This window comes from Euprymna scolopes, chromosome 4, assembly GCF_053919585.1.
Source record: "Euprymna scolopes isolate OS-2025 chromosome 4, ASM5391958v1, whole genome shotgun sequence".
NCBI classification, from domain to species: domain Eukaryota; kingdom Metazoa; phylum Mollusca; class Cephalopoda; order Sepiida; family Sepiolidae; genus Euprymna; species Euprymna scolopes.
The window spans coordinates 65,862,569-65,885,988 of record NC_136485.1 but is presented as its reverse complement, the minus strand read 5'-3'; the positions used below and the strand labels follow the sequence as shown (position 1 = coordinate 65,885,988).

At 33.1% G+C, this 23,420-nt stretch overlaps 1 protein-coding gene across 3 annotated transcripts in view; it reads left to right on the top strand.

Annotated features, from left to right (window-relative positions):
- LOC145268053 (phosphatidylinositol 4,5-bisphosphate 3-kinase catalytic subunit beta isoform-like) overlaps positions 1–23,420 on the top strand; it is a 420,372-nt gene that overhangs the window by 119,584 nt on the left and 277,368 nt on the right. The window contains exon 1 of one of the 3 annotated variants that reach the window (XM_080123349.1): positions 21,485–21,693. The exons of the other annotated variants lie outside the window; for them this stretch is intronic. The gene's annotated coding sequence lies outside the window, so the exon portion shown is untranslated. Of the gene's footprint in view, positions 1–21,484; positions 21,694–23,420 lie in introns of those variants that run through there. 3 annotated transcript variants of the gene reach the window in all.

Here is a 23,420-nt window from a genome sequence, read left to right as displayed (position 1 = left end):
TCTACCAAATAATGTTTGTATAAATAAAAAACAAATTATATATAAATTATAAGAGAAAATGAATAAACAAAAATTTGCACTTATATGCTACAATATTGAATTTCCAAATTTAATAATTTATAGTATATTAATGTCAATAAATTTTTAAAACTTAAATAATGTAAAGCAAGCCAAAAATAAACCGATGATTTTAAATTTCTGAAATAATTTTTTTATGTAGAAATTTCATAATAGTAGTGAAAATGAAATGACAAACTTTAAAATCTTTTTACAAAATAAGAAAAAGATTGTTTCTAAACTAATTTTATTAATTGCTGTATATTTGTGAATACTTGCGAAGATTTCATTTTTTTTTTTTAATCTGGTATATTGTTTATGTTAAAAATTGCATCTGACATGAAAGAGAGTAATATATATTAGTAGCCTGATAAGGCCACAGGGGATACAACTGAAGCAACCTGCCAGGGGGGGACACACACACACACACACACACACACACACACACACACACACACACACACACACACACACACACACACACATATTTTATTAGTTTGAAAATATAGGGTTCTTTTTTTTTTTTATACCAATTTTCATAAAATTTTGACCATAGAATAGTATTATAATCTTCAAAAAACCTGCAAATTTTCATGTAGTTTTGTCCCATAGGACCAAAGATATAAGCATTCAATATTTAATTTAGCTACAAGTATAGATATATCACCTTTTTTGTAAGTTCTAAATCTCAGTGACTGTTGATCTGAATTTAACAAATAAAGGCTTGTTGGAAAAGTAATGAATTGTGTAGTGGGCTATGTGACATTTGCCCTTAAGGTTGCACAGCCAGGGGATCATCAAGAGCCTATTTTTTGGCACTTTTTTTACAGTTATAAAATGTTTCAATCATTTTTTTCCTAGTTTTGCATATGGCTTACAAAATATCATATTTCCCCAAAATATCTGGCCTTGATGGAGGAGAGACTAAAACTTGCTGCTGTGGTTTAAAATTATCTGAAATAGCAGCAAGGGGAGACCCGATTCCAAATATTTCTCATATGTTATGTCTCCCCACTTTGTGGTTTTCATATGTAAAGTAAATTTCAGTGTATAAGGATTATTTGATAGTGGAGATATTCAATATCGTACCCTATTTTTCAAAAGAGGTAAGATATAACATATGAGAAATATTTGGAATCAAGTCTCCCTTTACTGTTATTTCAGATTATTTGAAACCATAGCAGTAATTTTTAATCTCCCCCTCAATCAAGCTCAGAGCTTTTGGGGAATATAAATATAAATTTTATTCAATGTAGGTAAAAAAAAAAAATTTACCATTAGTTGCGCAGTCCACAAAGACTTTGACAAAAACAGCCTTTGGTCTTAGTTGAGGCATGATCTTTAATCATTTTAGACCGAAACGGTAGATTTATTGTCCTGAATTTTGGCAATTTTTACCTAAATTAAAAAAAAATACTTTACTCTTTTTATTGAGCACTATCAAGAGCCTCTTGAAGTTCAATGGTTTTTATTTTTGGATATTTTTAACTTTGAATATATATATAGATATATAGTCTGAAGAAGCTTTGAGTAAAAAAAAAGTGTAAAAATGAATAAATAAATAAAGAATGCAGTTTTAATTCCCGAAAAAAACCCAAAAAACTAAATTTAACGTATTGCAGACTTATCACCTACATACTCCGACTTCTAAAAAGTTTATAATTACAAAAGACAATTCAATTATATAAGGATGACAAAGCAAAAGAACCTTAACTAAAATTGTTAAATAGACTTGGCATTTGTATTAGCCGATTTTTTAAGAGTCTTCAATTATTATAAAAGAGAATTTAACTCTATAAGGATGAAAAAAGAAAACCTTAACTAAAATTTTGTAAATAGAAAACGGGGATCATCAGCTGTTTACCATGTACCTGTTTTGGAATGTTTTGTTTTTAATAAATACAATTTATTTTAGGTTAGCCTTTAAAGATATTACTTTGTCAAAGGAAAAAGTGTTTTTCTTATATTGTTTTAGATAGAATGGAATGCAGACATAATGGAGAACAAAAACATCAAGTCATGTCTGTTAGTAGGTTCACACCGGTTTGAATAAGAATATGTGTAGACATATCTTAAAATATTGTTGTCATAGAAAAATATTTAAATTTGAAAAACCTTCAACTGTGTATGTTTCTATTTTTCTTTTTTTTTTTTTTTTTTTTGCTTAGTTTTCAAAGATATTATTTCCTTGTCAAAGCAAAGTGTTTTTCTTCTCATATTCAAACTGTCCAATAGAAAGCAATTTAGTATTGAGACAGAAAAGAAACAAAAGATTTCTTTTCAAAATATCTCTTATCTTTGTCAAAGTCCTATTTACAAAAATTGAATTTAAGTATGAAATTTAATCCACCAGAATGCTTTTCTGTTTCTTTGTAAACAAGTCAGCCTTATAGTTAATAGTTAAAAACAAAATAAAGAATGACTTACTATCTATTTAGAATTTGAAAGGGATTTGGAATCCTTTAAACTATTGTGTAGCAAATAATTTCTGGCTTCAAAATTATTAGCAAATTCTCATAATTTTATGTATTTTTTAAAATTTTTTTATTTTTTTAAATAAAATTATTATTTTTTTTTAATTAAAAAATTTGTTTAAACTTTTGTTCCCCTCCAAGCAAGATATATTGGTGTTGGAGCATAAAGGTCTGTGTGATAGGGGTCAGATTTATAAGAAAGAAAAAAATGGATGTGAGAATTGGGTAGAAGCTTGTGTGTTCATTTATGTCACCTATATGACAACTGATAAGACTGAACTGCTTGTCCACAGGTTCATCTTGAAGTCTACCTTTGACTGCACTTATCACATCCTTCCTAACTTTCCATTGTGAACTGAAGTCACACTTGATGATCGTGTGATCATCCTTTCCTAAGTCTGAGATATCATAAAAAGCCTTTGTATCTCCAAAGCATCCCTACTATACTATTAAAGAAATGTTCTACTGAGCTGGCCCAATCCTCTCCAAGCTCTACAATAAATGCCTTGCTGAATCTTGTTTCCCTGATAGTTGGAAAATTGCCTCTGTGGTACCACTATTAAAGAATTCTGGTGAAAAACACGAACCTATAAAATTATCGCTCTATCAGTTTCCTTCCTCTCTTTGGTAACCTTTTTGAATCATTAATCAATCTAGCGATAGTCCACCATCTTGTTAAGGTTAAAGTTCTTTCTGTCCATAATATGAATGTAGGCAAGCCCGTTCTAGTGCAGATATCTTGACAGTCATCAGTCATCTTTGAACACATTTATTTACCATACATTGAATATAGCTGGTGACGCTAGGGTGGCACCACTTGATAGATGCAAGACTTTTGGCAGGATTTAGCATGATGGTTTTCTCATGAAAATTAATTTGTTTGGTATTACTGGGAAAATATTTAATATAATCAAATGTTTTTAATTAGAAGAAAGATCCAAACTGTCTTTGATCATCGTACATCTGAACAACTCGACAATTTGGATGTTATTCAGAGGTTGAATCCTTTTCTGTTATTATTCCTAATCATTATGAACAATCACTTTGATGCAATTGTTTCCAAGATTAATATATTTGCTGATGACACTTAGCTTCATACTCAACATGTGGGAAAACAAAGATTCGCATATCCAAGATAATGGCTAAATCGAAAATGATGTCCAGCCTGCAGTAGAATGGGGACATAAATAAATGGTAACATTTAATGCTACTAAGACAAATTTTCTTTCTTTCAATAATCATAAACTTTTTCAACTACCGATTGCCATAGCCAATAGCATCCTACCTTAGAGTTCATCATTCAAACTATTCAGTCTAACATAGGTAATAGGAATTGGAGCAAAGAAGATACTGTCAAGTCTACTGCAAAGAAGGTGGGCTCCTTCTACCAGGTTAGAAAACTTCTCACATCTGCCAATATTCTATATCTCTACAAAGCCACCATTCACCCATGCATGAAATATTGGGTTGAACCACCAACCACTAGACTCTTCCTATTGGACAGGTTCCAAAAAGGAACCTCAAGAGTGTACTATTGACTATGACAATTGGTGGTTGGAAAAGTTTCTTATAGTTGTTAAAGGGAAAGGAACTTTATTTTGGTTACATTTTTGGCTTCATTCTAATACAAATTCGAGATTATTTTCCAAGGATTTGGCCATTGTTTTGCATGTATGGACATTCAAATTTTTTCTCCTGTCAAGAATAGAGCTTGGTACCAACACCAAATTCTTTGGGAAAGTTATTAATGACTATCAAGAATAATGTCTACTGACCCTTACATGACACTCATATTGATAATATTCAGAGAAATGATGTAATAAAGTTAAGATTATATTAAATATTAATCCAGTAATACCATCCAAATCCATTTTTCCTAAAAAAAATCTTTGTACCAGACTTCATAAAATATTTTGGATATATCCAGTGCTACTGCCTTAGCTTCTGCTTTATCCAATATCTTATGTACATTCATAGATGACAAGGATATCTGCAGTAGAATGTAATAACCTTTTATGACCTGAATTATGATGTAGATGATTAAAGAAATATTTATTGCTAGCTTGAAGCGTAATGATACTATGATTGTCTTCAAACTGGGAAAATTATGAAGTTTAAACTACCACTGAAAATTTTTGCATTTCTTACCTTGATTATTATCCATAGTACTTGAAGAAAGTGTGTTTATGACAACAAACGAAATCCTCTACCCTCTGAGGCAGATAGCAGCATATTGAATGTAAGCAATGGATAGTAGCAATCTGGAGGTATCTGGTATCTACCCAGATACTGAACTAATATATACAAGGTGTGTTTGAATCAATTCCAACTTTATGCCATTATATTTATTTATTTACGACAGAATGAATTAGTTTAACCAGTTCATAAAGGGTTAGAAATTTTACAACTACTTGCATATAGTAATTTATAAATAGAGATTACCTTAACAATAGTTTTATAACAATTTGGTTTAATGAACAATTTAATAAAACTAATTAAATTTAACTTTTAAAATCCTTTGTGTTATTGGGATTATTCAAACTATTGTTCTCATTTTAAGTGTTATTCATATAACGTTTTGAATAATATAACCTCTGTCCTTCTTCAGGTACATCCTATCAAATTTGGTGAATCTTTCTATCGAACTCGGAAATTTGAACGAAAAGTTTTTGTTTATAGCATGCTCTCATTCTATCAGTTGTAACTGAGGAGAAATCTTAAGTAATTCTCAATTGTAGTCTTTGCATCGCCTGCATTTAGGATTGAACTGTCATCCTTCAGAATTGTGTTACTTACAATTGAATTTACTTAATACTTTATCCGTTATGCCACAAGTCCTTGTGGACTAAACAAGTAAATAAAAAAAGCCAAAAACTATATGGTCTTCCAACTGATGCCTTGAATTTTAGAAAAATAAAAATTAGCCCCAAAAGGTGTTTTTCACCCCTAAAAACACCATGGGGCTCAAACTCCAGAATTTTCCCAGGGTCAAATATTACGTGATCTAGCTTTTGGGTAATTTTCAGCAAAATCTAATGGTCAGAAAAGATTCTATGTCCCGAAAAGTGCTATTTTGGGCCATTTTGACCCTGTCTGTCCCCCTGGGGATACAACCAAAATTTTCCCAGGATCAAATATTATGTTTCCAGATGTATATCTATGCGATCTTGCTTGTGGGTAATTTTCAGCAAAATCTAATAGTTGGAAAAGATTCTATGTCCCGAAAAGTGCTATTTTTGGCCATTTTGACCCCTTTTGACCCAACCAGAATTTTTATCCAAAATCTGAGAATGTTAAATTTCCTCCCTTGGGTAGTTGTAACTTCATGCAAAATTTCAGAAAAATGTAATTAATAGTTATTGAGAATTTTGGGAACGAATGGACAAATGGACAAGGGTGAATTCTAAGGTCCAAATCCGACTAAGTCGATGGACCAATGAGACAAATTCTTAATCTTCACCTAAAATATTCAGAAACATAATTTCAAAATCCTATTAAAACAATTTGGATTAAAAAAAAAGTGAAAAAATAAAAAGTAAAGCCTGCCTGCCAAGAGTGAGTAGGTTCAGCTAGCTATCCAAATTATAGCAGACTGTTTATTTCATGGAATAATTCAGAAATATGAATTTCAAATTTGAAAACAATAACTTTTACCAAATGAAATGAAATGCGTCTTTTAAAAACTGTACATTGCTTTTTCTTTCTTTCCTCTTTTTTTTTTTGCTAATCCTTTTTTCTTTCCTTGTAACATCTCAGTTCTTTACTTAATATCTTGCCATATACTCTTATTGGATTTTCGCTTCAAAATCCGTGACACAAAGAAAGATATGCAAGTGTGCATTTTTATAGATGGTTTGGTTTGGTTGTTTTGCAGCATATCAACCGTTTTCCGATTATTTAACGCTGAATCCAGTTATTTTGGAAACAGTTTTTATGCTTCAAGTTCTTTATATCTTATTTTTTTTAAATGAGAAAGTACAAACGTGAAATTCACTCTTTTCAGTAAGCAGAGTAGAAAGTGTATCTTGGGTTTGACTTTTAGCAGTCTTGTAACTCTTGCACTCTTGCTTCCTTTTTGTCCATTAGTCCTCACACTTCATGAGTGATCTTTCTGACAAAGAGGGAAGAATTGCTGTTGTCTGGTCAGAATTTATCCATTACACACCTGTCATTGGCTAGTGTTTGACCTTGTAGTAATTTTAAGTAGTAATTTTGTTTTAGCTCCTTACATCAAGTGGCTTCATGCCTTGTCTGGAGCAATTTCCATTAAAAAAAAGGCTAATTTACTGCTTGATATATATTTTTAATTCACTTTGAGCCAGAGTATGAAATGTTGTTAATTGGCATCATAATTATCAGTTTAACATCGTTTTTAAATGCTGGTATGTGTTGAATGGCTTAAAAAACAAATAATTTCCAAACTAACATATCTCTGACCAGGTCTTTATTTATCCCTCTTTTTTTCAAGTCCATCCTTATCACTTCATTCCATGTTTTCCGTTTCTTTCCCCTACCAACCAACCCTACTACCTCAATTGTTCTACAGAAAAGAACTTGCCTCCATTCTTTCAACATGACCATTCCAACAAAGTCGTCTGTTCTGTACACACCTTATATTGTCCAGATTTAATCTTCCTCTGAGATCATTAGATCTAAGCTTGTTTGTAAGACTCATGTTACACATCTATTGCATCATTCTCATATCATTTCTCAGATTTAATGGATTTCCAGCACCCTAGAATAAGCAATGTCTAAAAGGATGCATTTTGTTGTTACTGTGAATTTTTAAAACTTTTACTACCGGTTGAATCATTAAAAAAAAAAAAATACTCATATTCATAACTTTGCCTTTGCAAACTTATATCTACAAAGAAAAAAGAAGGATTTATCTACGGCTTCCTTAATAGCCTAAAAACACTGTTATTTTCAAACACGTTCGGATCATAAGCAAAACAATCTGCGCATTGATAACTTTGCTATCACAGATTTTTTATTGTGGAAAATTTTTTTTATTATAAACAGGTTACAGTTTTATTTACAATTTTTCTTTAATTAAAAATGTGTATAACAAAACGTACTTTCAAATAAAACCATGTATTTTATTTAAGTATGTACATTTGACATTGCAAATTGTTTTTGTCAAAAAAAAAATTATTTATAAAAACTTTAATAGCTTAAAAATACAGTGTTATTTATGAAAACGTTTTATTATATGCATATTTTTAATCAAAAATATCTTTTTTTAAATAAAATTCTATTTTTATTTTTAATAGTAAAATTTTTTGTAAATAAAAACTAAAAACTTCTGCAAACAAATAAATGTACCTATTGTTTTGTTTATGATTCAACCGGGAGTAAAAGTTTAAGAATTTGGTGTGACAACAAAATGGTTCCCTTTTGGTGATGGCTCATCCTGAGATTCATTTAATTACATTTCTCATTATGTAATGCATGATAAACTCTTTGATTGGTTAAAAGTGGTAATACTATTTTTTTACTTTTTTTTTTTTTTTTTTTTCCATTAGGCTAATGATTTTTAAAAACTTTTCTGCAACTTTCTCTCTGTTCGAAATTTCTTTGTCTCAATTTTATTTATTGAAAGATATTTCAAACAGGGAAAAACTTCTGGAAGAGTCTTTAAAAATCATTCTAAGTAAAAAATAAAAAATAAATAAATAAAAATTTTAGGATATTTTCAAAAGTCATCCCCTCTTTTCGATTATCTAGCCTTAATTTAAACCTAAGTCACTTCCGGTTTGATGGTGGTTGTAAGAGCAAAGACGTCACGTTTTTTACCCCGTAAAAACAAACATACAACAATTAATACTCTGATTCAAAGTTAAGCTCATCTAATATATAAAAGGCTATATGTCTGTCTGTCTGAATATTTTCAAATTCTATCTACTCCAAAACTAAATGTTGCAGAGTGGCACCAGGGGTTTCAAATGATTGGAATTTTTACAGACAGTTCTTTTTATCGATCTTTAGCCGGTTAAAATAGTTTTTAATAGGTAAATAATTGGTCAAAATTAAAAAAAATTATTATACATTTTATACATTCATCTTAGTTTATTTTTACTTTTTAATCAGGTTATATGCATGTCACGTATGTCTCCCCACCTAGTCTATATATCTATAAAAGTGAAATTGTATGTGTACATTTCCCTACCAAACAACTCTGTCAATTTTCAGTCTACAGACTCAAGATTTGACATAAGGGGTATTGAGATTTGGGAAAATCTTTTTAATCGGTTTTCGACCAGAAATTTGGCTGTCAAGGGGTCAAACTCTACCAAACTCCCCCGCCAATTTTGGGCCTAAATACTTGAAATATTAGATGTAGGTTACTTGGACATGGATAAAACTTTTTAATTTGTTTTGAGCCCAAAACAAATGTTAAAGGGTCAAAATTGAGGTCAAAGTTAAAAAAATTTGACTTCTCAGCCAATTTTTGATCTGGACATTTGAAATTTTACATAGTGTATTTAGACATAGGGCAAGCTTTTTAATCGGTTTTTGGCCGAAATTTTGGCTGCCAAGGGGTCAAAATTCAAAAGATTTGATCTTTGCAGTGTCTAGCAAACTTTTCAGCCAATTTGGGTCTAAACATTTGAAATTTTATATAAAGAGTATTCAGACATGCAGCAAGCTTTTTAACCGTTTTTTGGGTGAAACTTTGGCTGTCAAGAGGCCAGAGTTGAAAGAGTGCAGACTCTACCAAACTCTTCCGCCAATTTTAGATCTAAACACTTGAAATTTTAGATGTAGGTTACCTGGACATTAGTCAAACTTTTTAATATATATATATATATATATATATATATATATATATATATATATGCACATTAAGTTATGAACAGTACATAGGGCAAAGCCAGGCTGAACTGCTAGTCTTAAATAAAAGAAAAGGCTTAAATTTTTATTCACCTTTTGAATTTGCAACTCATTTTCTTGTGCAAAATTACTTGCATTCATTTTTTTGGAAGCAATGCCGACACACTCCTGATTCAGAACCACTTGGACAAAACAACAGGCTGGATGGGCATAGTCTCTGTCGGCTTTTGTCTGCCCTAGATATGGCCAATGAAGATGAGGTACTTTTCTGGCTGGCTACACAATAAAATAGTCCATATGCATTTCTGCGTCAGAAATAATTGGCTCAGAACCATTTTATGTATTTGCAATCATCAAAATAATTGACTTAATTTAAGAGGGGGAAAAGAAATATTTAATGACACATGTCTCTTTATCTATCTATCTATCTATCTATCTATATATCTATCTATCTATCTATATATATATATATATATATATATATATATATATATATATATATATATATATAATTAAAAAATACTTTACAAAGGATGCGACAGAGGTAAAGTGTTCCCGCTTGTTTTCTTTTCCTCATAAAGAAAATGTTTCTTTTCCTTAATGTTTCATTGTTAAAGTGATTTTTATTTCATAAGTCTGAAGAAAGGCTGTTCTTGTGAAAATTTTCAAACGACATATTGTTTGAATTTGTCGAAATGGTCTTGAAACAATTGTAACTAACAATGAAATACACTTTTTGTTGCTATCAACCCATTTCTTGAAGTTTTGGTTTTTGTTAAAACTATATATATATATATATATATATATATATATATATCTATATCTTTATAAAGTAATAGGGTTCGTGTGTTTCTGTCTGTGTGTACAGCTCTCCATCATCAACGAAATATAAAGGAGGTAAGAGGGTAGATCTCTCCTGGTAGAGAAACATTAGAACCCATTTTAGGATGTTTCTGTTATAGGAGACATAAGAATCTATGCCTAATTTCATTATATACTAGTCTACAAACCACCCCCATATCGAATGACTTATGCTCATTTGCATATCACATTATATTAAATCTCTTTAACTAATTACCTCGACCTTATTACATATTGGAAATATTCTAATCATTTCAACTGTACTATTTACAAAATCTATTTAACATTTAATTATTTAATATATTTTCATTTAATTTTATATTCGATTTATTTCACTTTACGTATATTATCAAAACATTCATTGGCGAGCAAAGCTTTATGTTTTGGGATTGTATTGAAAATGTAATGGAAATTTCAATTTCGTTCCGTTTTAATCTTTTATATTTTACTTGCCAATATAATTGAAAGAATACAATTCAACTATCGTAATTTTATATAAATAAACAAAAACAAATATTTTAAAATAAAACTTTATTAAAAAATAAATAATTTTATTTTTAAATGAAAAAAATCAATTTAGTAAAATAATTGTATTAAACACCCCCAGCCTTGTCAGCAAACCTGTAAACCTATAAAAGTTAACATTTCGAATGTAAACAGTGATTTTTCGATTTTGTTAGCGCTTGCCGCAATTAAAGACAATTAAAACGGAACTAACTTTATTTCCATTCTATTTTTTAAACAACCCCCAAAACATAACGCTCTCTTCCAGTTATAGCCAATTTTTTTTTAATTAAATAAAACAGGTCAAAATAAACAGATAAGCGCATTTTCTTTTACATTTTTCTTACAACCAACGTTGTCATTTTAACCAACTGCAGGATATCGTTACTTTTGTGGGGTTGTTTTGAAAATGGCACGGAGATTATAATTTCGTTCCAATTTAATCTTTCTGGTCGAGCCTATTTCGAAAGCCTGTCTTATCATAGATTTGAACTACAAATAATTTATTACATTTTGATTATTACTATCTTAAGACTTAAAGCTTATATTTATTTCATTTTTCTATTTATATATTGAATTAGTTATTTCCAGTCTTATTTAAACTTAGTGCTTTCTTTAAACCGGATGAACCTTTTATAAAAATATGAGTTTAACGTAAAGAACACGAACAAGGTTTTATTCAACTGAATTTCTTCCAGTTTACTAACAAAATATATAAATTTAAAAGAGATATAAATAATAAAATAAAAAGGTTATGTAATTTAAAAGAAATACACGTACTCACAAAAGCAGGACTTTTTTTACACATTTTTTTCTTTAAAACCATAACAATGAGACTAACAATTACCTAGATCTTAGTAATTATTTGTTTTAATAGAACTGTTTTAATTGTACTGTTTACTTAGTTAACCTAAGTTGGTATTACATTTATTTTACATTTACTTTTTTTTTTTAATTATTACTTTTAGACTGTGACGTTTACACCCGGAAGTAATGAGTCACACGTAGGTCGCTTTTATTCATTCCTTTTGGTCAAGATCAAAGTGTAGTATCTGTTCCGACAGATGCTGCACTTGGGATGGTTTGTACCAGTCAATGGAGGGGAAACCCTCTATACTGGGACAATTATTATTTTTGGTAACCAGAGTGCCCCCTTTTTGCCTACTTTTAGGGGAGCTGGTTTTTACCTCACATTAAAAACGGCCTTGTGCCTAATTTGCTCAGTGGGGGAGCAAATAAATACCATCTGTTCTTCAGATGTTGCACTTCATTTTCTTGTTCTCTTTCGGTGGAGGAGAAATCCTTCACGACTGAGACAATTTTTATTTTTGTACCTTTTCTCCACGTTAAAAAACGACCCTGGTGTCTAACTCTGTCCCGTGGGGAGGCATAGTAAATAGGTACAATATAATTGTTTATAATTGTACTATTCAGAAATATTATTTATAGTTCGTCCATTTCAGTTAGTATACATTTCCTTTACGCTTAATTAATTTACAATCATTAATATCGTTAAACAATTCCGTTTAAAACCGAAATTATGCCACCCAAACGAAGTAGAAACGAAAGTGAGGAAGAAAGAATGGAAAGATTGGAAGCTAATAGACTAAGAGTTGCTGCAGTTCGCTCCAATGAAAACAATTCAGATAGAGAAAGACGTCTAGAACTTAACAGGATACGTCAAAGAGAAAGGAGAGCAAGACTGTCAGATTTGGAAAGAGAAACCCAACGTGAAGCTGACAGAACTAGACATGCTGTAAGGCGGTTAAATTCATCACAAGATGAAATTCAAGAAAGGCAAAGATATGCACTGGAAAGAGAAGCAATATTACGATCGAATGAATTATATGAGGTAAGTAGACGTACACAAGGTCAGTTGAGAGTGGCTCAACGACATCAGAATGAATCGGAAACCCAACGAAGCTTTCGCCTATACCAAGGGCAACAACGAGAGACTGCATGGAGAGAGAGTATGACTTTGCCCCAGCAATTGACAGAAAACGAGGCAGCTAGACAACGAATGACTGCTTTGAGACACCATGAAATAGAACACTGCAATAGAAAAGGATTGCTCTACAACAAAAATGACTCTCTCACTACAGCTGATATAGGAAAAATGGACAAAGTATGTCAACATTGCTCAGCTTTAAAATTTAAAGGAGAAACCCCTGGTTGTTGTTGTTCTTCTGGCAAAGTTGTGCTTGATAGCTTTCCACCACTGCCTCAGTTGCTTCAAGATTTGCTCTCCGGCAATGGTCCCATCTCTAAAGATTTTCTGCAAAATCTACGCAGTTATAACAATTGTTTTGCAATGACATCATTTGGTCACAAAATTGTGGCAGTACATGGGTGGAATCCTTCTTTTAGAATTCGAGGCCAGGTTTGCCACCAGATTGGGAGTCTTTTACCACCTGAAGATGAAACAGCAAAGTTTATTCAAGTCTACTTCTTGGATAGTCTGGAAGAGGAACTACATAATCGGGGACGTGACAGTAGACTCAATAGAGACATTCTCCAAAGTCTGACTGAATTTTTACATGAGAACAACAGCTTCATTTGTCAGCTGAAAACAACAAAGGAGAGGATTGAAGAAGAACACTTGGTAGAACATAAAGTTGTCATAAGGGAAGACCGAAGGCCGCAAGAAGAGCATCCACGGCGATTCAATGCTCCAACAACAACGTATGAGATTGGAATATTAATGGAGAATGAACCAACAGCTAACCGGGATATTGTCTTGCGTTTTAGAAATGATACATTAAAATGGATCTCCGAACTACATCCCCTCTACGATACTTTAATGTACCCGTTAATGTACCCCTATGGTTCTCCATCTTACAACATCTACATGAAGGCATCCAATGGGCGAAAAGTTACCCAACAGCAATTTTATTCGTACCATTTAATGACTCGGCCTGGAAACTATTTTCTCTGGTACCGAAGGCTATTTCAACAATGGCTGGTGGATGTGTACTGCAAGATTGAAACAGAACGTTTACAGTTCCTGAGGCGTGAGCAACAGACCCTGAGAGCTGACAATTATAGCAACTTGAGAGATTCAATTCTTAGGGAGGATGGGAATCCAGAACAGTTTGGTCAACGAGTTGTTCTTCCGGCAACTTATACAGGAGGCCCTCGATACATGTTTGAGCGTCAAAGTGATGCCATGGCATATGTTCGGCGAATGGGCCGAGCCGACCTCTTCATCACGTTCACAACAAATCCAAAGTGGACAGAAATTACAGAAAATTGTCTTCAAGGGCAAGACCCTCAGGATCGTCCAGATATTGTTGCCAGGGTTTTCAGGCAGAAGCTAAAAAAGTTACTTGAATTTATTAAAAAGGGAGGATTTGGCAGGTTGAGGGCTTTCCTGTACAGTATTGAATATCAAAAAAGAGGACTGCCGCATGCACACATCCTCACCTGGCAGGCCCCAGAGGACAAACTTCTACCAGAAAAAATGGATCTCTGCATATCTGCAGAGATCCCTGACAAAGAGGAAGATCCTGATCTTCATGCTAAAGTGATGGCACATATGGTGCATGGACCTTGTGGACCATTTAATCCAAATTGTCCATGTACGATTGACAACAAATGTTCCAAAAAATACCCAAAAGAATTTCTTCAGTGTACCGAGCAAGGCCAAGACTCTTACCCCAAGTACAGGCGAAGAAAACCAGAAGATGGAGGCCAGACTGGTACAATAAGGATGAAGAGAAATGGTCGGTATGTTAATCAAGAAATAACAAACCAGTGGATTGTTCCGTACAACAAGGTCCTCCTTCAGCAGTTCAACGCTCACATTAACGTAGAAATTTGCAGCTCGATCCAAAGCATCAAATATGTCCTCAAATACGTGAATAAAGGATGTGATCAAGCAGTGTTTGAACTACAAAGAACTGATGGAGCAGCTAACCAACAAGGCCAAGTACAAAGTCACATTGTGGATGAGATCCAGCAGTTCCAGAATGCAAGGTATGTCGGCAGTTCAGAGGCGGCCTGGAGGATATTGGAACATCCCATCCATGAACATTTCCCCCCCAATTGTGCAACTTTCTGTACATCTTGAAAATGGGCAGCATGTCATGTTCTCAGCTGATACTGCTCTGGAACGAGCCCAAGGTCCACCGCCTGCCACAACTTTGACACCATTTTTTCAACTCTGCCATGAGGATGACTTTGCAAGGGGTCTCAAATACGTAGAAGTCCCTGAGTTTTACACTTGGAACAAATCGACAAAGAAATGGATGAGAAGAATGCGTGGGGTACAAGTTGAAGGTACTGAAAATGATGATGTATGGAAGGCACCATGCATTGGGAGAATCTACACGATTAGTCCAAAAGCAGGGGAGTGTTATTTCTTACGCCTGTTGCTCAATGAGGTTGCTGGTCCAACTTCATTTCAAAATTTGCGAGCATACAATGGTCAGGTGTTTGAAACATACAGAGCAGCGTGCCTTGCTCGAGGCCTTCTAGAAAATGACCATCACTTGCATCAAGCAGTAGGAGAGGCAAGTGCCACTCAATCACCTTCAAATTTGCGAAGCCTATTTGTGATAATTTTAACAGCCTGTGAGCCAAGAAATCCTCTTGAGATCTGGATGGCTTTTCGTGATGTAATATCTGAAGACATTCTTCACAGATACAGGCAAGAAGTTAACAATCCAGAAGCAGATTTTAATGAGGACATCTACAATAAAACTCTTTGTCTAATTGAAGAAAAAGTTCTCCTTATGTGCGGTCAACCATTGGCAAGCTATGGATTACCTGCACCAACGCAAGGGAGAGATGAAAGACTCGCGAGAGAGTATCAACGTGAAGTTACTTATAATCTTGAAGAACTTTCCCTACAAGCAAAAAATATGCAAGAAAAACTGACCGATTCTCAAAGAGAAGTTTACAATTCATTCATGGCAATGTTGGAAGCACAAGGTGAAATGAACAAAAACATGATGTTTCTTGATGCTCCAGGTGGTACGGGCAAGACTTTTGTAATCAATTTGATCCTTGCAAAGATTAGATCCATGAGAAAGATTGTGCTTGCAACAGCATCCAGTGGCATTGCTGCTACTCTACTACAAGGTGGCCGCACTCTTCACAGCACTTTTAAAGTACCCTTGGATACTCATCGAATGGATCAGCCAGTTTGCAAAATTACTGGTAACTCAGCCTTGGCAAATGTAATTAGAGACACCTCTGCAATCATTGTAGACGAAGCCCCAATGACGCACAAGAGTGCTTATGAAGCAATTGACCGAACACTGCAAGACATCACAGGAAACAAGAATCCCATGGGTGGCATTCCAACCTTATTTTGCGGTGATTTCCGTCAAATCCTCCCAGTGGTTAAAAATCGCACAAGGGCTAACATTGTCAATGCAAGTTTGAAACAATCCTATCTCTGGAGGCACGTTATAGTGAAGAGACTGACTACTAATATGAGAGCCTATATCTCTGATAACACAGCTACAGCAGACTTCTCAAAATTGCTTCTCCAAATCGGTAATGGTCAGTTTCCTATCACTTCTTCACCTGACACAATTAAGATTCCAACTGCGCTTGGTAAATGTGTCGGTAATCAGAAGCAACTGAAAGACAAAGTGTACCCAGACCTGCAAAACAATGGAAAATCACCGGATTGGCTTGCTGAGAGGGCTATTATTTCGCCATTAAACAGCAATGTGAATCATTTGAACAATTCAATAATGAATGAATTTCCAGGAGACACAAAGCAATACAAGTCAGTTGATTCGGCTACTAATGAATATGAAGCTGTTCACTACCCTGTGGAGTTTTTAAACTCTTTGGAGATATCTGGAATGCCTCCACACATTTTAAATCTCAAAATTGGATCGCCAATCATGATTCTTCGATCCTTGGAACCGCCAAAAACAACAAACGGAACCAGAGGTGTTATCACCAGATTGCACACCAATGTACTTGAGGCCACTATTTCCTGTGGTCCCTACAAAGGCGAAACCGTTCTACTGCCAAGGATCCCCTTAGTTCCATCGGACTCAGAACTTCCATTTAAATTCCGGAGACTCCAATTTCCTGTGAAGGTGTGTTTTGCAATGAGCATAAACAAAAGTCAAGGTCAGACATTTAACACCATTGGCGTAGACTTGACATCAGACTGCTTCAGTCACGGTATGTTCTACGTCTCCATCAGCCGGACAGGAAGTTCAGAAAAACTTTACATTCTGGCTCCAAATCAAAGCAGCAGAAATGTAGTTTACCCTGAGGCTCTTCAGTGAAAAGTTCGAGAAATGGATATGAGGAAAAACTGACATGATCTGATTGTGGTAAGTTTTTAGTATTGAATGTGCAAGATAAAATTTAAGCAAGAGTTGAAAATTACTTCAATGAAAAATTTACTATGTAACATCAAGTAACCTTCCTTTTTGATGAAAATGTTTTGTGAAGTTCCTGATTGAATTTCAGTCACTACAAGAGGTAGTTAAAATGTTAATCACCTTATGCAATCGTTGCTCTTACAACATCAACTTACTGGAAAGGTGCCCACAGATTTTGGTACCCGAGTGCGCAACAAAGCTCCGTGCGAAGCACGGGTATCTTTGCTAGTATATATATATATATATACACACACACACACCAGTCCGAGAATAGATGAGGATCAACAAATGTTTCATGGTCCCATATTTTTTTCAGTGAAATCACCCATTTTTCAATCAAATCGATGGATTACCTGCTCCAGTTGGGGATCCATCACAGTGCACTGGGAGGAAACTTTACATGATTTTTATATAATGGCTTGTGTTTAAAATGCAAATATTAAGTATCCTGGGTCAATTGTGCTATAAACAGAAATATTCATTTCGAATGTACCCATCATATCAAAGAACCTACTGTTGATTTTATATGCTGAGCTTTTCTACTTGTGCGGTAATAAAACTTCTCAAATGCATTTGTGATGTAAGGTTTATGAGACATTAACTCTAGTCAAAATCACTTGTTCTTTCTTTCTATTATCGGATTTTTCAATTATCGATATGCATTGAAGATCTGATATAAGACCTATCTAAAAACACTGCCAGACACATAAAGTAGATTTGTATTAAATTTCAAAAAATCGGCCCAGCCGTTTTGGAGTCCACGGACATGCAAAGTTCTTTTTATATAATAAGATATATATATGTAACGTTACCCAACACGTTTTAGCCTGAGTTGCAAATTTAACAAAGAATAGGAAAAAACTTCAACTTATCTTTTCCCGTTGTAACAACATTTATTTCCTCATTCTACCGCCATGCATGACTTCTCGTTATGGCTGTAATGTTATCCATGTCTTCAATGTGATCTTGAACATCATCCACGTCTCTAACATGATCATCTTCTCTAATGTGTTTTTTTTTTTTTACATATGTCGTCATTTCACATGCATTTGCTTACGTGCATGATTCCAATATTTTTACCGATTCCGATACAATTACCGATTCCGATTCTTTACCGATTCCGATTCTTTATAAATCTCTAATTATTTAACTATAAAATTATTTTTCTCTGATTTTCCTAAAAACACGTGTTAAATACGCAGATATTTTCCTAAACATCAAAATACATTTCTGGATGATGATCTATCGATTTTAGCTTTACTGATAATTTAAAAATCAATAAATATTTATTATTTTAGCATTATTAACAATGGAAGATTTGGGTTTAAACAAAATCAAATAAAAAAAAACAATTAAAAGAATCGTTTTGGCATTGGAAAATAGGCATCAATTTTTCCGTTCCAATTCTGATTAATCGTCCCAGCACACACACACACACACACACACACACACACACACACACACACACACACACACACACATATATATTGAACTGCAAACACTGTTTCGCTGTATAAGCCTTTCAGGGCAAATGTCCCAAGCTGTGCTCGAAACTCAATCGTCGAACTGACAGCACTTCTAACATTTACTGAATGAAAGCAAAATCTCAATCTAAACCTGATGTAAACATTAAGTGCCAAAGATTATATATATATATATATATATATATAAACAAATGTTGAATGGGTCATGAGTATTCTACTAAAACTTTGATTTTATCTTGCTTACTTTCCAGTATGCACACGTCAGCTGTACATAAATGTCTTATTATATAAAGGGAACCTGTGTGTGTTTGTCTGCTAAAAATGTTTATCATTTGCATCTGACTGAGTTGAAATCAGTACTATCTGAAAGAGCAATGCCTCAGATGCATAATATGTGAAAATTAGAAAAAAGATTAATTCTGTGGTCGTCAACTTGACCATTTTTTTGGAAAGGGTGGTGCTTTTTTGCGTTTCTTTTTTAGAAAATCATAAGCACTGGTCGTGGGTGCAAAAGCATTTGTTCATAAGTTTTTTTTTTTGCCTTGTTTCCCCTTTTCAGACACCAGCTTTTTTTTTTTTTTTTTTTTTTTTTTGTGATTGTACTGGCACACTCTGCTATTTTGACGTTGTTTTACAAATGTTCTGAGGGAGACAACTCTCTTTTACAAAGAGATTCATTCATTCTTTTCATCTCATAATTTAGGACGCTAATGCTGTCAGTAAGTTTTCACAAACAGTTTACAAAAACATACTTTCTTGTCTTATTTTTTTGGAGGAGGCGTATTCAATTATAGAACTTGCATAGTTTTTAACAGTTTAAAATAAGCAAAGTCAAATTATTTAGACAATAGAAGATTTAATAGAACAATATACTCTTTTCTTATTGAAGGCTGTTATCTGATACCATCTCAAGAATTCTGATAAAGTTTTACCATAAAATTTGGTGTATATTTAGAATTACACTTATTTAAAAAAAAAAACAATAAAAAAAAATACAAAAAAAAATCTTATGATGTATGTACTCATCACGGGACGAAGATGTCATATTCTAAAAATCATATGTTTGGCTAGTAACTTTTCTATTTGCCTAGTAAACAAACATTTAGTTGTCAACTCAAGATAAATTTGTAGAGTCCTGAATTATGTGTCTGTTATCTCTCTCTCTCCCTCTCTCTCTCTCTCTCTCTCTCTATATATATATATATATATATATATATATATATAGAGAGAGAGAGAGAGATAGATATAAAAGGCAAAAGTGGCATGTGCATTTTTGTATGTCCAGCAAAGGCCCTTTTCGCGGGGTTCTCGAGGGGGGGTACTATTTTTTTTTTTTAGAACTTTTTATATACTCCCTTGATTATAATATCTATGATTTGCGAACGGACGTTGTCTCTAGATTTATTTTGAGCGACTTTTAAAAAATTCACGCTATTCCATCCTCTTGCGTGCTTGTTTGTGTTTTTCGTATAAAAGTGAAACTGAATCGAAAAAAAAAAATAGCCTTCATGACTGGCACGTCTTGAAGGTAATCAACTTTGATCAGTATGGGGAATACCCTTCATATTAGAAAATTGCTATTCAGTTGAGAACTCCCCCTTTTTCAGGGGAGGAGCTTGGTTTCCCCAACAAATTCTTGACTCTTAAGTAAGACACTCTATCAAATCTCCAATACTAATGATTACTACAATACTATCTCATTGATTACTGTACACACAATAACCCTTATCCCTGAGTGGCATCCGGGCCTTGATAAGTGGTGACCCCCATGTAAAAAAAAAAAAAAAAAAAAAAAACGTGGAGAAACAAATAAATGAAACTGGCCTTCAGCCAACATTCGTTTTTGCACCTGCTAGCAAGTCCACTTTTTGATTGACGTCGCTAAATTTGAACGCTTTTCACTTCCTATGGCCTCATAACATAGCGGTAAGATGTTACGTTTTCTTTCACTTTCTTTTCTGCCTTTTCATCACGGGTTCAAGCCTCCCTCCTTACTAACACTTTTTTTTTCTTTTATACCTCCAAAAACCTGGGTACGCCCCCCCTCCCCTAGTTATTTTTTAAAAGAATAATTTATGAAATTATGTTTTTGATAGTCACTTTAGGACATTAAAAAGACAAGTTCCAGTTCTATGTAAGCAAGGAATTAGTTCTTTTGTTTTCATTAGAAACTGTCTTTCTCTTAAACTAAATTTCCCTGAAGCTGTCTTTCCTTTAAAATTAAATTTGAACTTTTAGTTTTTTTAAAGTTTATTTGTGGGTGACGCTAGCTATAAAATATATTTGTTTATAACAAACTAGCATGGTTATCCGGTATTGCCTGAGGGGGGGGGCATGTACTTACAAAATAGTTAAAGTGTGTGTAACATCTTTCTTTTAACCCCCCCCCCCTCCATCTCAAGCTCAAACTCTTTCTACTTCCCTTCCCTCTTCACCCCCCCCCCCCATTCTCTTGCTTTCTCTGGCAACTGAGTCCAAATAGAAAAATGCAATAGTATAAAACAAAATTTTATAAATCCTATTTAAAAACGAAAATCCACCAGAATTCATTTCGTTTTCTGAAATGCTTTCTACTCCATTGCTTGCACATCCAATCTCCCTACATTCGTCACATAAATCCTTACTCACTCTGTCTTTGAGCATGCCGGCTCATATTGTAAGCAACTTTGTTTTTATTTAACTCTATTGAGCTTTCTATACATGCAAACGTAACCTTTTTGATTTTAGGCATAATTTCATAATTTGATTCAATTAATTAATAATTTAATGACCTAAAGAAAAATAAATAGCAAAAAAATTTAGTGTAAAATAAAAAAGAAAAGAAAGTATATTTACGTAAGTTAAAGATATCCAACTTTATTATATTATGAAGTCGTACTCTTTAAAATTTTATTTTTTATTGAAATCATTCCAGACAAGACATGAAACCACTTGATATAAGAAGTTTAAAAAAAAAAAGTGGTAATATTACTTCAAGGTCCCAAACTAGCTAACGATAAGTGTTGGATGAATAGATTCTAACTTGGAGAACGGCAGTTCTTCCCCCTTTGTCATAAACCTGGCTCATGGAATGTGAGAACTAAAGGACAAAATAAAGGAGCAAGAGTTCCGAAGCTGCTGAAAGTAAGGCCAAGATCCACTTTCTACTTTCCTAACATATTTCTTTATTGAATTATCCTGTTAAAAAAAAATGTAAATATGTTTTCATGACAAGAAATTAAGGGAAAGACAACAGTAAAGAATAATGTGTGATGTAAAAATGAAAGTTAACTGATTACCAACTAACGCTAAGTAGGTATAGTTGAAATATATACTACGCTTTTTGTTCTTTTTTTTTTTTTACTAAATACGGTTAGTATGATTTGCAGTATTATTTGTATTTTCTGTGGTTATATATGACCTTAAGTTTAGGCCAATAATTCTTGTTTAAATCCTTTGAGCATTGAACTATTGAACCCAGTTTAGTTTATACTAAACTTAATATTGTGTCCCAGTTGTATTAAAAGCAATATATTAAACTTATACAAACTTAAGAAAACAAAAAGGTTGAGTAATCCAGCTTTACACACACACAAAATTATCATCATTCCCTATATTGAACGGATTTTAAAAATTGACTTCCGAATTAACTATGTGTTGAACGGATTTTAAAAATTGACTTCCAAATTAACTATGTGTTGAACGGATTTTAAAAATTGACTTCCAAATTAACTATGTGTTGAACGGATTTTAAAAATTGACTTCCAAATTAACTATGTGTTGAACGGATTTTAAAAATTGACTTCCAAATTAACTATGTGTTGAACGGGTTTTAAAAATTGACTTCCAAATTAACTATGTGTTGAACGGGTTTTAAAAATTGACTTCCAGAGTAACTATGTGTTGAACGGGTTTTAAAAATTGATTATCAAACTAATCGATATCTGGTTAGGTCTCTATTTATTCCTCATTCTTGCAAGTCCATTCTTATCAGTATCTCCTATGCATTCTTTGGTTTTATTCGGTCAACCAAATCTGCTACATTGACTGCTTTTCATCTATTATCCCAAGAACTGTTATTCAGTCTTTTAATGTGGCTTTTCTCTTCAAGTTTCTTGTCTTTTAAACTCATATTTGCATATCAATCTGAAATTTTTTCTCCATGCAACACATATCCTCAACCCTCATTGACCAAATTGTGCTTTCACACTACGTACTTCTTCTTGATAAACTCTTCACTATTGAATTTCATGATAATTGATGATTATTTGTTATACTTGTACTCATTGGTTTAGAAATATGTGTTTTGGAAAGAAAGAAAATGATTGACACAAATATTTATTTACCTAGCATTGACTGGGTGTAGCTGTATTACTGAATAGGAGTCTTAGGTGTTTTAGTTAGTTGGGAAGCAGCTTTGTGATTAGGAGTCTTAGAAAAAAATAATTCAAAATATATTGTGCCTTAATTGATAATACATCGCTCTAACACTTAAGTCTATTACTTATTGAACTAGAGGTTGGATTTTGGAAGCATAAGCAGAGTGTTAGTGAAAGATTGTCTAAAGTTTTTTTTTTTCCAGAAAGATTGTCTATAGTTTTATTTTTCCTCCAGAAAGATTCTATATTTTTTTTCCAGAAATTAATCCCTATTTTAGTCACGTAAATTCTTTCAACGTCAAAGTTGTGTTCATGTTCAAAATGTTGGCTTATTCTCAAAGCAGAGAAGAAAAGAAAAAAAACAAACTTTTCACTCTTGGTGTTGTACTTAAGAGGCTTTTTTTTTTTTTTATCCTGTCACCCTGAACCTCAATAGCACCTAAATTTGTATAGATCTTATTTTCGTATTTTTCGTATTGTATGGGTTTCAGG